At 44.4% G+C, this 14,066-nt stretch overlaps 1 protein-coding gene across 3 annotated transcripts in view; it reads right to left on the reverse strand.

Moving 5' to 3' along the window:
- The window catches only part of asb7 (ankyrin repeat and SOCS box containing 7), a 56,464-nt gene extending 43,070 nt beyond the window's left edge, over positions 1-13,394 (reverse strand). Inside the window, exon 1 of one of the 3 annotated variants that reach the window (XM_048616069.1) lies at positions 13,236-13,394. The gene's annotated coding sequence lies outside the window, so the exon portion shown is untranslated. The other 2 variants (XM_048616071.1, XM_048616070.1) reach the window with 2 other exon arrangements.
- Positions 13,395-14,066: the final 672 nt, after the last annotated feature.

Below are 14,066 nucleotides of genomic sequence, written 5' to 3' on the forward strand. Positions count from 1 at the left end.
GGGGGAAGTGGGGGGGGGGCTCGGTAGGGAAGGACAGGAGTGTGGAAATGAAAAGTGTCAGATCAGCCATGATCTTATTGAATGATGGAGCAGACTCAAGGGGCTGAACAGCCTGCTCCTATTTCTTATGATCTTACAGCTTTCTGCAGTCTTTGTCCATTTAGATCCTCTATTTTTCCTGTCACAGTGGCAACCTCATCACATTCCACTTGCCAAGTCTTTGCCCACTCACTTAACTTGTCCATATCCTTCTATAGACCTCTGTCATCATCGCTTGCCTTCCCACCCATTTGTCTCATCCACTGATTCCCTATTTATCCTGCATGTTACTTCCTCAAAGAATTCTGATACATTTATCAGGCACAATCACCTGTTCATGGAGACTCTGCTTGACCATAGTACAAGTTTCTAAATGCTCTGCTTTCACATCCTTTGTAATACTCTTAACATTTCCCCAATCTCAGACATTAAGAAAACTGATATATAGTTACTTTTCTTGTCTCCTTCCTTTTTTAAAAAAGGTATTAGATTCTGGAAACCTGCCAATATGATGATTTTTGGAAGATTACTATCAGTGCATCCGCTATCTCGGTAGCTACTTCTGTTAATAAGTTTGAAAGCATTCCATCAGCTCCAGGAGACTTTAGCCCACCTCAGTTTCCCTAGCAACTTTTTCTCCAATGATAGTTATTGTATTTATTTCCTCTCCTGCTTTTGTTCCTCGACCGTTCAGTAATTTTGGAATGCTTTTTGTGTCTTATATTGGAAAAATTGGTGCAAAGCATTTATTCCACTCCTCTGCCATTTCCTAGTTGTTCATCATTTCCCAGCCTCATTCTCAAAATATCCATTGACAATTTTGGCCTCTCTTCCTTTTTGTATATTTACAGAAGCTCTTGCTATTACTTGCATGTTTACCCTCAAAGTTTATGTTTTTATGGGTTGTCATTTGTTAGTTTTTAAAACTTCCCCAACTTCTGGATTACCACTAAACCACATAATACATTTTTTCTTTCAATTTGATGTTAGCTTTAATTTCCTTAGTTAACCATGGTTGGCATATCCCTTCCCTAGAATCCTTTTTTCTCAATGGAATGTACCATAAGATATAGGAGCAGAATTAGGCTATTCAGCCTATCGAGTCTGCTCTACCATTCGAACATGGCTGTTTTGTTTTTCAATCCCATTCTTGTGCATTTTCCCTGTAACTTTTACTCCCCTTACTAATCAAGAACTTGTATTAAATACACTCAATTACTTGGCCTCCATAGCTTTCTGCAGCAATGAGTTCCACAGATTAAACACCCTTTGGCTGAAGAGCCTTTGTAGACTAGTGCATGGACTCAAAGTGCATGGAGTGTTAAATTAGGCCATGACATTTTAGTAAAGACATGAAAGTATTATAAAAGATGCAGAAATGATTTACGAGAATGGTTCCAGGGCTGATGGTTGACGGTTATATGGCTAGATTGGAGAAGCTGGGGCTGTTCCCTTTCGAGAATCAGAGTTGGAAGGAAATTTGATGGAGGTATTCAAAACCATGCCCTATTTGCAGACAATGGAGAAACCGTAGAAGGGTTCAGAACTGGAGGATAGCCATTTAAAGAAGTTTACAAAAGAACCAAAGTCGACAGGAGGAATAATTTTTAAGTACAGCAAGTGCTTAAGATTGCTGTTGCACAGCCTGAGAGCGTGGTGGAGGCAGATTCAACTGGGGCTTTGAAAAGGGAATTGAACAGTTATCTAAAAAAAAAAGATTTTCAAGGTTACTGGGAAAAGGCAAGTGCATAGCATTAGGTTAGTTGCTCTTGCTGCATGGGCACAACAGGCAATGGCATCTTGCGTGCTGAAACTATTCAAACTTCCCTTCTTCAAACCAAACCCAGACAGCCCAAAGACTGTTTTGTGGTACTTTGAGATTCTGGTGCCTAACAATTCTGTACATCATTTCACCAAGTCCAAAAATCCAGTTCTTAGGGCAACTTTTGAGAGAAACTTTAATACTGAGAACCACACACCTGAACCAGAATGCTCTCATGCATATACTCACAGTAACTCAATTAGGTCCAACCTACAACAGCAACATTTAAGAGACATCTTGACAGATACACGAAAAGGCAGGGAAGAGGGGGATTTGGACCATGGAGAGCCAAAAGGTTTTAGTTCAGAAAGGCGTCATGCATCAGTGCAGGCTTGGTGAGCTGAAGGACCTGAAAAGTACTGGCTGTCCATTTTCTACTTTCCAGCTCCTGGTCTGCAAGCCTTCCAGTCTGCAGCACTTCACGTGCAGAACCAAATTCCTTTTAAATGCGTTAAGGGTTTCTGGCCTCAAACACCAAACTGGGCAGCGAATTCCAGGTACCAACTATCTTCTGGGGGAAGAAGTGCTTCCTCATGCCCCTTTCATTCTGCTACTAAATTACCTTACGGTATGCCCCTTGTGACTGACCCCTGGCATAGGAAACAGGTCTTCTCTATTCAAACCCCTTATTATTTTATGCACCTCAATTAAATCCCCTTCTCAGCCTCCTGTGCTCTAAGGAAAATAACTCAAGCCTATCCAATTCTTCCCCATTGCTGAAAGGTTGAAGCCCAAGCAACATGCTTCTAAATTTTACATGTAATCTCTATACAGTAATTATATCCTTCCTTTAATGTAGTGACCAGAACTATACACTGAACTGGCTTTATCAGTGTCTTGTGCAATTCTAGCAACACATCCCTGCTTTTGTATTCAATACCTTGCTCGATGAAAGGAAGCATCTATTTGCATTTTTTACCACCTCATGTACTTGCCCTGCCACCTTCAAGGACCTGTGGACATGCATTCCAAGGTGTCTCATGTCCTCTACTACTCAACTCTTTTAAAGAAAGTTTTCGTGCTGCTGACATAGAAACACGTCTGGACAAGGGCAGGCCCAAACTTTTGGTAGTATGCTGACACCCTGGAATACATTTCCTGCGAAAACATTTGGACTTTTCTGCTGTATCATCTCTAGCTCTGGTTATTCTTCCATTTGTCTTGTATACTGTTGATTTGTTTGCCCAATCCAAATGTATAACTTCGCATTTTCAGATTGAATTCCATTTGCTTCTTTTGCATCCACTCAGCCAAACTATCGTGAACATCCTGCAGTCAACAGCCATCTCTTCAGTACCATTGTCCAGACGACTTTTATGTCGTCTGCAAATTTCAAAATCATGCCACCCATGTTTAAGTTAGAATCATAAATATAATATAAACAAGCAAGGACCCAACAGAGCCATATAGAACACCATTGCAAACCACTTTCTCTTCACAAAGCATTCATATTTCCTTTTGTCTCCTGTCAATGAGGCAATCTTGAATCCAACATGCCACACTCCCCGTATCCCATGGATTTTAGCTTTTCTAACCAATCTGCCATGTAGCACCTGGTCAAATGCCTTACTAAAATTCTTGTACAGCAACATTTACCGCACTGCCGTCAATCATCTTTGCTACTTCAAAAAAATTCAAATCTAGTAGGATATGACTTTTCATTAACAAAACCATGTTGACAGTCCCTAATTAATTCATGCGTTTCCAAGTAACAGTTAACTCTATCTCAACATTGATTCTAGCAATTTGCCCTCCATCCAGGTCAGACTGAGCAGTCCCTAATTATTTGGCCTATTCCTATGCCCCTTTTTAATGGCATTCATAGGCCTCTAGCTCTTTGGTACCATGCTTATACTTGAGGATTAGAAAATGATCCTGAACATCTGCTAACTTCTCCCTGGCTTCCCTGAATAGCTTCAAATGCAATTCACCTGCTCCTGGTGTTTTATCCACCCTCAAAGAGTTTGTAAGGCTATATTCTTTAGCTTCAACTGAACAGAGGGAGTCCTAGTTTAACAGCTGCCACTTTAGGGCTCTGTTGATTGATGGTGGTGTATTGATTGACTCAGGATTTTAAGACTTTTTTTTTGGAAGAGGGTTAACTGAGAAACAACAGAAATAAATTAAAGTCAGGGCCAGTATAATAATGTATAAATATAATAAAGAATTTTTCTTCAAAAGAGGGAGCAACTTAGGGGCTTAAGGAAGTGAATGACAGCAGAGCACACACCTGCGACATGCTCCTCCTGTGCTATGAAATCATGGTGACCACAGGTGCAGAATGTGTCCAGCTGCAATTACTGGCTAATTGCATTTTGTGCGTTGGGTAAATTCACTGTGGAACATCTGCAATGCTGAGCATGTCATTGATAGCACGTTTAGAAAAGACTCTATGTAGAAAGGGGATGGGTGACCATCAGGCAGAGCGGTGGAAAGCATATAGTTTAGGAGTCCCCTGTGGCCACACACCTTTCTAACATATGCCATTTTGGATACCGTTCGGGGAGATGCCTATGCAGGGGAAAGCAGAGGGAGGTCAACTTCATGGCACCATGGGTGGTTCTGCTGCACAACAAGGGAGGAAGAAGAATGACAGGGCTATAATAGTAGGGGATGATACAATGGTAAGGGGAACAGGCAAGCATCTCTGCAGCTGCAAAAGAGACTCCAGGATGGTAAGGTGCCTCTTTGATGCCACTGAATGGCTGGAGTGCATTCTGAACAGGGGAGAGCACACAGACAGAGATCATGGTACATATTGTAGCAACAACATTGACTGAAAAAGGGATGAAGTCCTGCAATTTAGGAAGCAGCTTAGAAAATAGACCCCAAAAGGTAGTAATCCCAGGACTACTGCCACATGCTAATGAGCACAGAAATAGGATGTTAGTCCAAATTAATGCATGGCCTGAGACTCAGTGCAGGAGGGAGGGCGTTAGATTTCAGACATTGAGACTGCTTTTGGGGCAATGGGATTTGTCCAAGGCAGACAGGTTGCACCTGAATTGGAACGGGATAGCATCCTTGTGCGGAGGCTTGCTAGTGCTGTTGGGGAGGGTTTAAATGAACTTAGTGGTGGGGTATCTAGGCAGAAGTAACAGCAGGGGGAGATGAATGGTCAAAATTAGAAGTGACAACAAGGAAGTCATAATGGCACAGAAATTATAAGCCAGTTAAGGCACAGGGGAGTTTGGCAAAGTTGGACAATACTCATTTAAATGCAAAGTGGCGACAAACAAGGCACATAAGTTGAGGGCACATATTAAAACTTGGAGGTATGATATCATTGCTGTCACTGAGACATGGTTGAGAGGGGGGTAGGATTGTCAGCTCAGTATTGCAGGGTATAAAATTTTCAGATGCGATAGCGGGGATGAGAGAGGGGTAAGGGCATTGCGTTATTGATAAAGGAACCCACCACTGCAGTAATGAGGGAGAATGTCTTCGAAGGGTCTTCAAATGAGGCCATCTGTGCAGAGTTTAGAAATAAAACGAAAAATGACGACTTTTTGGGTTTACACTACAGGCCTCCCAAAGGGAGACAGAGGAACAGATATGTAGGCAAATCACAGATAGGTGTGAAAGGAATAAGGCTATGAAAGTAGGGGATTTCAATTTTACTAACATTAATTGGGATCACCTTTGTTTAAAAGGATTAGACAGGATTGATTGTTTTAAAAGTGCACCTAAGTGACCTTTCTGTGCCAGTATGTAAATAATCCTACTAGAGATGGGGCAGTGCTCGACCCAATCATAGGGAAAGTAGCTGGTCAAGTGGGTGAGTGGGCAAACATTTTGGGGACAGTGACTAGAACTTAAGTTTCAAAGTCATTATGGAAAAGAATAAGGATAGAGCACAAGTATCTCAATTGGGGTGAGACCATTTTCCACATCATTAGATGGGATCTAACAAATATAACTGTAAGTAGCTACTCCAAGTCTAAGTCTATTTGGAAAGTGGGAGTCTTTTAAATGTAGTACAATGAGAGTCCAGGGAAAGTGTGTTCCTTTAAGAGTGAAGGGTAAGGGCAGCAAGTTCAGGGATCCTTGGATATCAAGGGATAGAGAGTTTAATACAGAAAATGAAGCAAGCATATGTTAGCATTAAAAACAAAAGGAGGCCATTCAGAAGTACAGTGTGTGTAGGAGTGTTTGAAAAATAAATTAGGAGGGCAAGAAGAGCCACGAATTATCTTTGGCAGATAGGACTGAGGAAAATCCCAAGTAATTTCAAAAGTACTTTAAGACTGAGAGGATTACCATGGAAAGAAAGGGGTCAATTAAGAGACCAAAGGGGCAATCTGCATGGAATGAGAAAACATGTATGAGGTCTTACATGAATATTTGTTTTCTGTATTCACAAAGAAGAAAAACATTTCACTGGCGATTTCATTTGGGATGGTGAGGTTCCAAAGCATGTTAAAATTAATAAGGAGGTGCCATTAGATATTTTTGTGGGCATAGAACTGCATAAATCAAAGGCTCGATGAGATGTATCCCAGGCTGCTATGGGAGGCAAATGTTAGGGCCCTGGTGGAGATAGTTAATGCTTTGCTAGCCAGAGGTGAAGTGCCAGATGACTGGAAGATAGCTAATGTGGTTCTTTTTTTCTAGAAGGGCATTAGGAATAGGTCAGGTAATTACAGACTAGTTAGACTGACATCAGTGGTGGGAAAATTATTGGAAAATATTCTGAGGGACAGGATTAATCAACACTTAGTAAGGCTTGGAGTGATCAGGGATAGTCAGCACAGATGTCTTTTGTAGGGAGATCCTCTCTGATTAATTTGATAAAGTCTTTTTAAAAAAGTGATTAAACAGATGGTTGAGCAAAGTGCAGTTGATGTGGGTTACATGGATTTCGGTAAGACTTTTGACAAGGTGCCACATGGAAGGTTGGCCCAAAAGGTGACAGCCCACAGGATCCAAGCAGACTGGATCCAAAATTGGCTTGCAAATAGGAGGCAAAAGGCAACGGTGAATGGCTGCTTTTGCGATTGTAAGCCTGTGACCATCAGTATAGCACAGGGATTGGTGCAGGGAGACTTGAAGTTGTTGGATGCATGAAAGACATGTGAATGTAGAAGGCATAATTAGTAAATTTGCAAATGACAACAACTGGTGTTGTTGATAGTGAAGATGATGATCTCAAGATGGTCTGATATTGATCAGCTGCTAAATTAGGCAGAGCAATGGCAGATGAAATTTAATCCTGATATAAGTGTGAGGGGATGCATTTTGGAAGGTTTAATAAGGAAGGGATATACACAATGAACATACTGAGGAACAAAGGGACAAGTCCATAGACCTCTCAAGGTATCAGAGCAAGTAGACAAGGTAGTGAAGGCGGCATACAGGATGCTTGCCTTTATTAGCTGGAGCCTAAAATAAAGGAGCAATGAAGTCTCGTTGCAACTTTATAAAACATTAGTTCAGACACAGATGGAATACTGTGTGCAAGTCTGGTTGCCACACTATCAGGAGATGTGATTGCACTAGAGATGGTGCAGAGGTGATTCATCAAGACGTCGCCTAGGATAAGAAGTCTCAGCTATGAGGACAGACTAGAAAGGATGGGTTTGTTTTCCCTGGAGCACAGGAGGCTGGGGAGAGGGGTGTGGATATGATAAAAATTATGAGAGGCATAGACTGGGCAGATCAAGAGAATCTTTTCCCTATGGTAGATGTGCTTAAAACCAGAGGGCACAAAATTAAGGTGAGAAGTAAATGGTTTGGAGAGGTTCTGAGGAAACACTTTCAACCGGAGGATGTTGGAAATGTGAATCGTGCTGCCTCAGAGGGCTGGTGGAGACAGGCACTCTCAATATTTGAAAAGCATCTGAATAAGCCCTTAAAAAGCCAGGGCAAATGGTGGAAATTGAATTCAATAATAAAGAGAGTCTGGAATTAAGAATCTACTGATCAGCATGAAATCATCGCTGATTGTCGGAAAAACCATCTGGTTCACTAACGTCCTTCAGGGAAGGAAATCTGTCACCCTCACCTGGTTTGGCCTGCATGTGACTCCAGACCCACAGCAATGTGGTTGACTCAACTGCCTTCAAATGGCCTAGCAAGCCACTCAGTTCCACCAATCACTACAAAGTCTCAAAGAAATGAAACTGGACGGATCACCTGGCATCGACCTAGGCACCAGAAAAGACAATGGCAGAAACAGCCCTGTCAACCCTGCAAAGTCCTCCTCACTAAAATCTGGGGGTTAGTGCCAAAATTGGGAGAGCTGTCTCACCGACTAATTAAGCAACAACCTGACAATCAGACTCTCAGAATCATACCTTACAGACAATGTGCCATACACCACCATCACCATCCCCGGATCTGTCCTGTCCAATAACCAGGTCAGATCCAGCAGAGATGGCAGCGTAGTGGTATACAGTCGGGAGGGAGTTGCTCTGGGAGTCCTCAACATTGACGCCAGACCCCATGAAGTCTCATGGCTTCAGGTTAAACACGGGCAAGGTAACATCCTTCTGATTACCACATACCGTTCTCCCACAGCTGATGAATCAGTACCCCTCAATGTTAAGCAACACTTGGAGGAAGCACTGAGGATGGCAAGGGCACAAAATGTACTCTGGTTGGGGATTTCCATGTCCAACACCAACAGCAACTCGGCAGCAGTACTATTGATCAAGCTGATCGAGTCCTAAAGGACATAGCCGCTAGATTGGGTCTGCAGCAGCTGGTGAGGGAACCAACAGGAGGGAAAAAACACATGATCCCATTCTTACTAATCTGCCAGCTGCAGTTGCATCGCATCTGTCCTTGACAGTATCGGTAAGAATGACCATCGCACAGTCTTTGTGGAGATGAAGTCTCCCCTTCATATTGAGAATAACCTCCATTCTGTTGTGTGGCACTATCATCGGGCTAAATGGGACAGACTTTGAACAGATCTAGCAACTCAAGGCTGGGATCCATGAGGCGCTGTGGGCCAACAACAGCGGATTTGTACTCTAGCACAATCTGTTACCTCAAGGCCTGGCATATCCCCCCACTCAACCATCATCATCAAGCCAGGGTATCAACCCTGGTTCAATCGAGAGTGCAGGAGGGCATGCCAAGAGCAGCACCATGCATTCCCGAGGATGAGGCATCAACCTGGTGAAGCCACCAAACAGGACGACTTGCACGCCAAAACAGCGAAAGCAGCAAGTGATAGACAAGAGCTAAGGGATCCCACAATCAACAGATCACATCTAAGCTCTGCAGTCCTGCCACATCCAGTTGTGACTGGTGGTGGACAATTAACAACTCACTGGAAGAGGTAGCTCCACAAAATATCCCTATCCTCAATGACTGAAGAGCCCAGCAAATCAGTGCAAAAGACAAGGCTGAAGCATTCGCAACCATCTTCAGCCAGAAGCGCCGAGTAGATGATCCATCTCGGCCTCCTCCAGTGGTCCCCAGCATAACAGATACAGTCTTAAGCCAATTCGATTCGATCCACGTGATATCAAGAAACAGCTGGAGTCACTGGATACCGCAAAGGCTATGGGCCCTTAAACTACATTCTGGCAATAGTACTAAAGCCTTGTGCTCCAGAACTTGCCGCTCCCTGAGCCAAGCTGTTCCAGTACAGTTACAACACCGGTACCTATCTGACAACGTGGAAAATTGCCCAAGTATGTCCTGTACACAAAAGCATGACAAATCCAACCCGGCAATTACCGCCCCAACAGTCTCCTCTCAATCATCAGTAAAGTAATGGAAGGTGTCATGAACAGTGCTATCAAGCAGCACTTGCTCAGCAATAACCGGCTCAGTGACACCCAGTCTGGGTTCCACCAGGGCCACGCAGCAACTGACCTCATTAGTCTTGATTCAAACATGGACAAAAAAGTTGAATTCCAGAGGTGAGGCGAGAGTGACATCAAGGCTGCATTCGACCAAGTGTGGCAACAAGGAGCCCTAGCAAAAGTGGAATCAATGGGTATCAGGGGGCAAACTCTCTGGTGATCGGAGTCATACCTGACACGTAGAAAGATGGTCATGGTAGAATGGAGGTCAATCATCTCAGCTCCACAACATCTCTGCAGTAGTTCCTCAGGGTAATGTCCAAGGCCCAACCATCCTCAACTGCTTCACTGACCTTCCCTCCATCCTAAAGGTCAGAAGTGAGGATGTTTGCCGATGATTGCACAATGTTCAGCACCATTCGTGACTCCTCAGATACTGAAGCAGTCCAAGTTCAAATGCAACAAGATCTGGACAATATCCAGGCTTGGGTGGACAAGTGGCAAGTGACAAGTGACATTCGTGCCACACAAATGCAAGGTTATGACCATCACCAATAAGAGACAATCTAACCACCGTCCTTTGACGGTCAAATGGTGTTGCCAACACTGAATTCCCCCATCATCAACATCCTGGATATTAGCATTGACCAGAAACTCAATTGGATGTAGCCACACAGACAGTGTGGCTACAAGAGCAGGCCAGAAGCCAGGAATACTGTGGTGAGTAACTCACCTCCTGACTTCTCAAAGCCTGTCCGCCATCTACAAGGCACAAATCAGGAGGGTGATGGAATACTCCCCACATGCCTAGAAGAGTGCAGCCCCAATAACACTCAAGAAGCTTGACACCAACCAGGACAAAGCAGCCCGCTTGATTGGCACTACATCCATAAGCATTCACTCCCTCCACCACCGACACTCAGTAGCAGCAGTGTGTACCATCTACAAGATGCACTGCAGAAATTCAAAGATCCTCAGACAGCACTTTCCAAACCTATGATCACTTCCATCTAGCAGGACAAGGGCATATGGGAACACCACCTCCCAGTTCCCCCACCATCCTGACTTGGAAATATATCAGGACTGCAGCAGTTCAAGAAGGCAGCTCACCACCACCCTCTCAAGGGCAACTAGGGATGGGCAAGAAATGCTGGCCAGCCAGCCACACCCACATCCCCCAAGTGAACTGAAAAAAACTCAAGCTCCAGAGATACAGAATCATTGCATTGTGCCTCATTTTCATCTTGACATAAGAATGCAATGTGGGTGTCAAGAATGTGGGAACACTGCTTTGAAAAGAACTGTCCCATCAAATCAAACCAAACTGAAGTTGTGAAACAAACAGAACAGTAGAAGGACAGATTACAATAGAGAAAGGCCAGGCTAACATGTCAGATGTAAACCCTGCTCAATTCTTTCCACAGACCTGTGCATTTCCAGCATCTGCAGTTAGTTGCAGATTCCTGACATTTTGCAGCTGGTCCTTCAGATTCATGAAGCTAGGGTAATCACTGGCTTAAAGCACTCAAGTAGGCGAACAATAGGAATTTTTTTTTAAAAAAGCAAACTTAACTATCAAGTGCACAAGCAAGGGGCAGTGCCGGAAGAAATAATGAAGTATGATGGGCAGGGGCAAGAAAGAAGAGGTGGGAGGGAGAGGAGTGAATGGGGGAGGGGTGGGGGAGATGGGGGCAGCAGGGCAGGTGGATGAAAAGATGGAACATTAAAAATCAACAGCATAAGCCCATTCAGCTCCTCGTGCCTGACTGTTATTTAATGAGCTGATCTCACTGTCATCTCAAATTCACTTCTCCACCTAACTCTCAATAATCTTTCATCCCCTTGCCTACCAATTACCCTTGCTTTAAAATTATTCAAACTCTGCTTCCAGCATATTTTCGGAAAAGTGTTCCAAATACTCACGACCCTCAGTAAAAATAAACTGTCTCACCTTTATGTTTAAACAGTGACACCTAGTTTTTCCCAAGCTGAAACACTCACCACATTTACCCTGTCAAAACCCGTGATTCAGGTTTCAATCATGACACTTCTCGCTCTTTTAAACTTGACAGACTCAAGCCTAGCTTGTCTAACCTTCCTTCTCTGGACAAACCATCCATTCCAGCTATTATAAAACAAAGAACTGCAGATGCTGGAGATCGGAAACAAAATCAGAAATTGCGAAGAAACTCAGCAGGTCTGGCATCTGCGGGAAGAAAGCAGAGTTAACGTTTTGAATCACCTCTCTAAACATTAATTTTGCTTTCATCCCACACATGCTGCCAGATCTGCTGAGTTTCAGCACCTTCTGTTTTCATTCCAGGTGTTTTTTTAAATTGCTATAAAGTATTTATCGATCACACTCAGAATTTGAATACCATTACAAACCAATTACATCATTTCTGAAATGGTTCCTGTCTATAAGAGAGTGAGACATAGATGTCAACTCAGTGAATCAAATCAAGCAAGTTAGTCTGGATTAGAAAGGGCATCTGGGTGTATTTGGGTCAGTATGGACAAGATGGATCAAATGGCCCCTTTCTGTTCATTATCTGTATGATGATATGGTTCGACGTCTTCTGAACTGCTTCCGATGCTTTTATATCCAACCTTAATCCAAAATCCAACCTCTGTATTGTAGCAGTTCACCAGACGTGGCCTCACTAGTGCCCTGTAAACTGAAGCCTACCAACTGTTTTGTTCAATATCCCTTGCAACAAATGATATCATGCTAGTTAGCATTCCAAAGTACTTACTATACCCAGATAAAGCCTTTTCAGATTTATGAACCAGAACACCCAGATCCCTCTGCATGCGCTCACCATTTAGAAACTATGCTCCATTTTTATTCCTGCCAAAACAGAGTTTCTCACACTAAATTCCATTTGACAGATCTTTGCCCACTTACTTAACCTATCACTATCCTTTTGTCACCTCACTAAGCCCACTTCACAATTTACTTTTCAACCTATCTTGGTGTCATCAGCAAATTTGGTAGCAATAGCTTCCACGCTATCAGCCAAATCATTTACCTAAATTGTAAACAGTTAGGGCCCCAGCACTGATCACTGTGGCACACCACTCATTACAGCCTACCAACCTGAAAAAGACCCGTTTATGCTTAATGTATTCCTGCTGGCATGCCAACTTTATAGCCTTATCAATGTGCAGTTATTTTCCAACACCCTTTTGTGTGGTAATTTATCAATTGTCTTCTAGAAGGAAGGAAAGGGAGATGCAGAGTAAGAGGAAAAGAGGGATACACAAGGGGAGCGAACAGGGAAAGCTGAAGGGCTACTTGGAGATTGGGGACAGTGTTTGGAGTTGTTACCTGCCTTAGTCGGCGGTGGGGTTTTAGGGGAGCCCGGGAGTGAGGGTGTTGCGCCCCGGGTGTTAGGGATGCTTTGAGAGCTGCCCGCTCTTCACCCCCCCGACCAGTACACACTTACATTCCTGCGGCTGTCCCTCGGCCTCCCTTCTCCCCCTCAGTGCTCGGTCAGTACATCCTGCTGGGGCTGGACCCGGACTAACCGCGCACCATGCCAGCCAAGCAACCGCCTGTCAGCAGGGCCTCTCCGCGGGGCCGCCTGTTCCTCCTGTCCAAGGAGCCCTACCTGCTGCAAGTGTGCGAGTGGGGGCTGAGCAGGCCCCAGCTGCCAGGTGCGGGCCGTACGCAATTTCCTGGGGAACTTGTTGCTGCGGAGCCATTTCAGGCCGAAAGAGCCGGGCAGCGCCACGACCACGGGACGCATGCGCAGTGCCCGGCAGCGTCCCCACAACAGGGACGCATGCGCAGTTCCGGGCCGTGCACCAAGCCAAGGACGCATGCGCAGAGTCCTGCACACGCACAAACCCGCACCGGGGACGCATGCGCAGTGCCCGACAGCGCCCCGCACGCGCGTTGTCCGGCTGCCGAAATCCCGCGCCTTTTGACAATTTTGAAGTCTTCAGCAAAGGGCCGGTGGCGGGAGACATGGAGTTCGGAATGTTCGAGAAAAATCTTGTTGAATTTGAGGTGCTGGTAAGAAAGGCCGAGAAGCTGCGTGTTGTGGCTTGACTAGTGGAAGTAAGTGATGTTTGTCGATGGATGACATTGATCGTATTTTCATCCAGCGCCCTGAGCCTTCAGTATCTCTTTCTCACACATTGATAATGGCTCTTCACGCCCACGATATTTATGCTGACCAACAAACAGCATTGATCCAATTTACCTACACTTGTCCGTAGCCTGCAATGCCCTGGCATTTTAAGTACTCATCGAGATACTTAAATGTTGCGAAGGTATCTGCCGCCACCATCCTCTCAGGCAGCACGTTTCATACCATTATCACCCTCTGACTGAAAAAAATTCTCTCAGTTCGCCTCTTACTGCGCACTTTAAACGCATGTCCTCTGCTAGGAGACATGCCTGCCATGGGTCAGAGATTCTCACTATCTCCTCCGTC

Source organism: Rhincodon typus, chromosome 33 (assembly GCF_021869965.1).
Source record: "Rhincodon typus isolate 14 chromosome 33, sRhiTyp1.1, whole genome shotgun sequence".
Classification (NCBI taxonomy): Eukaryota; Metazoa; Chordata; class Chondrichthyes; order Orectolobiformes; family Rhincodontidae; genus Rhincodon; species Rhincodon typus.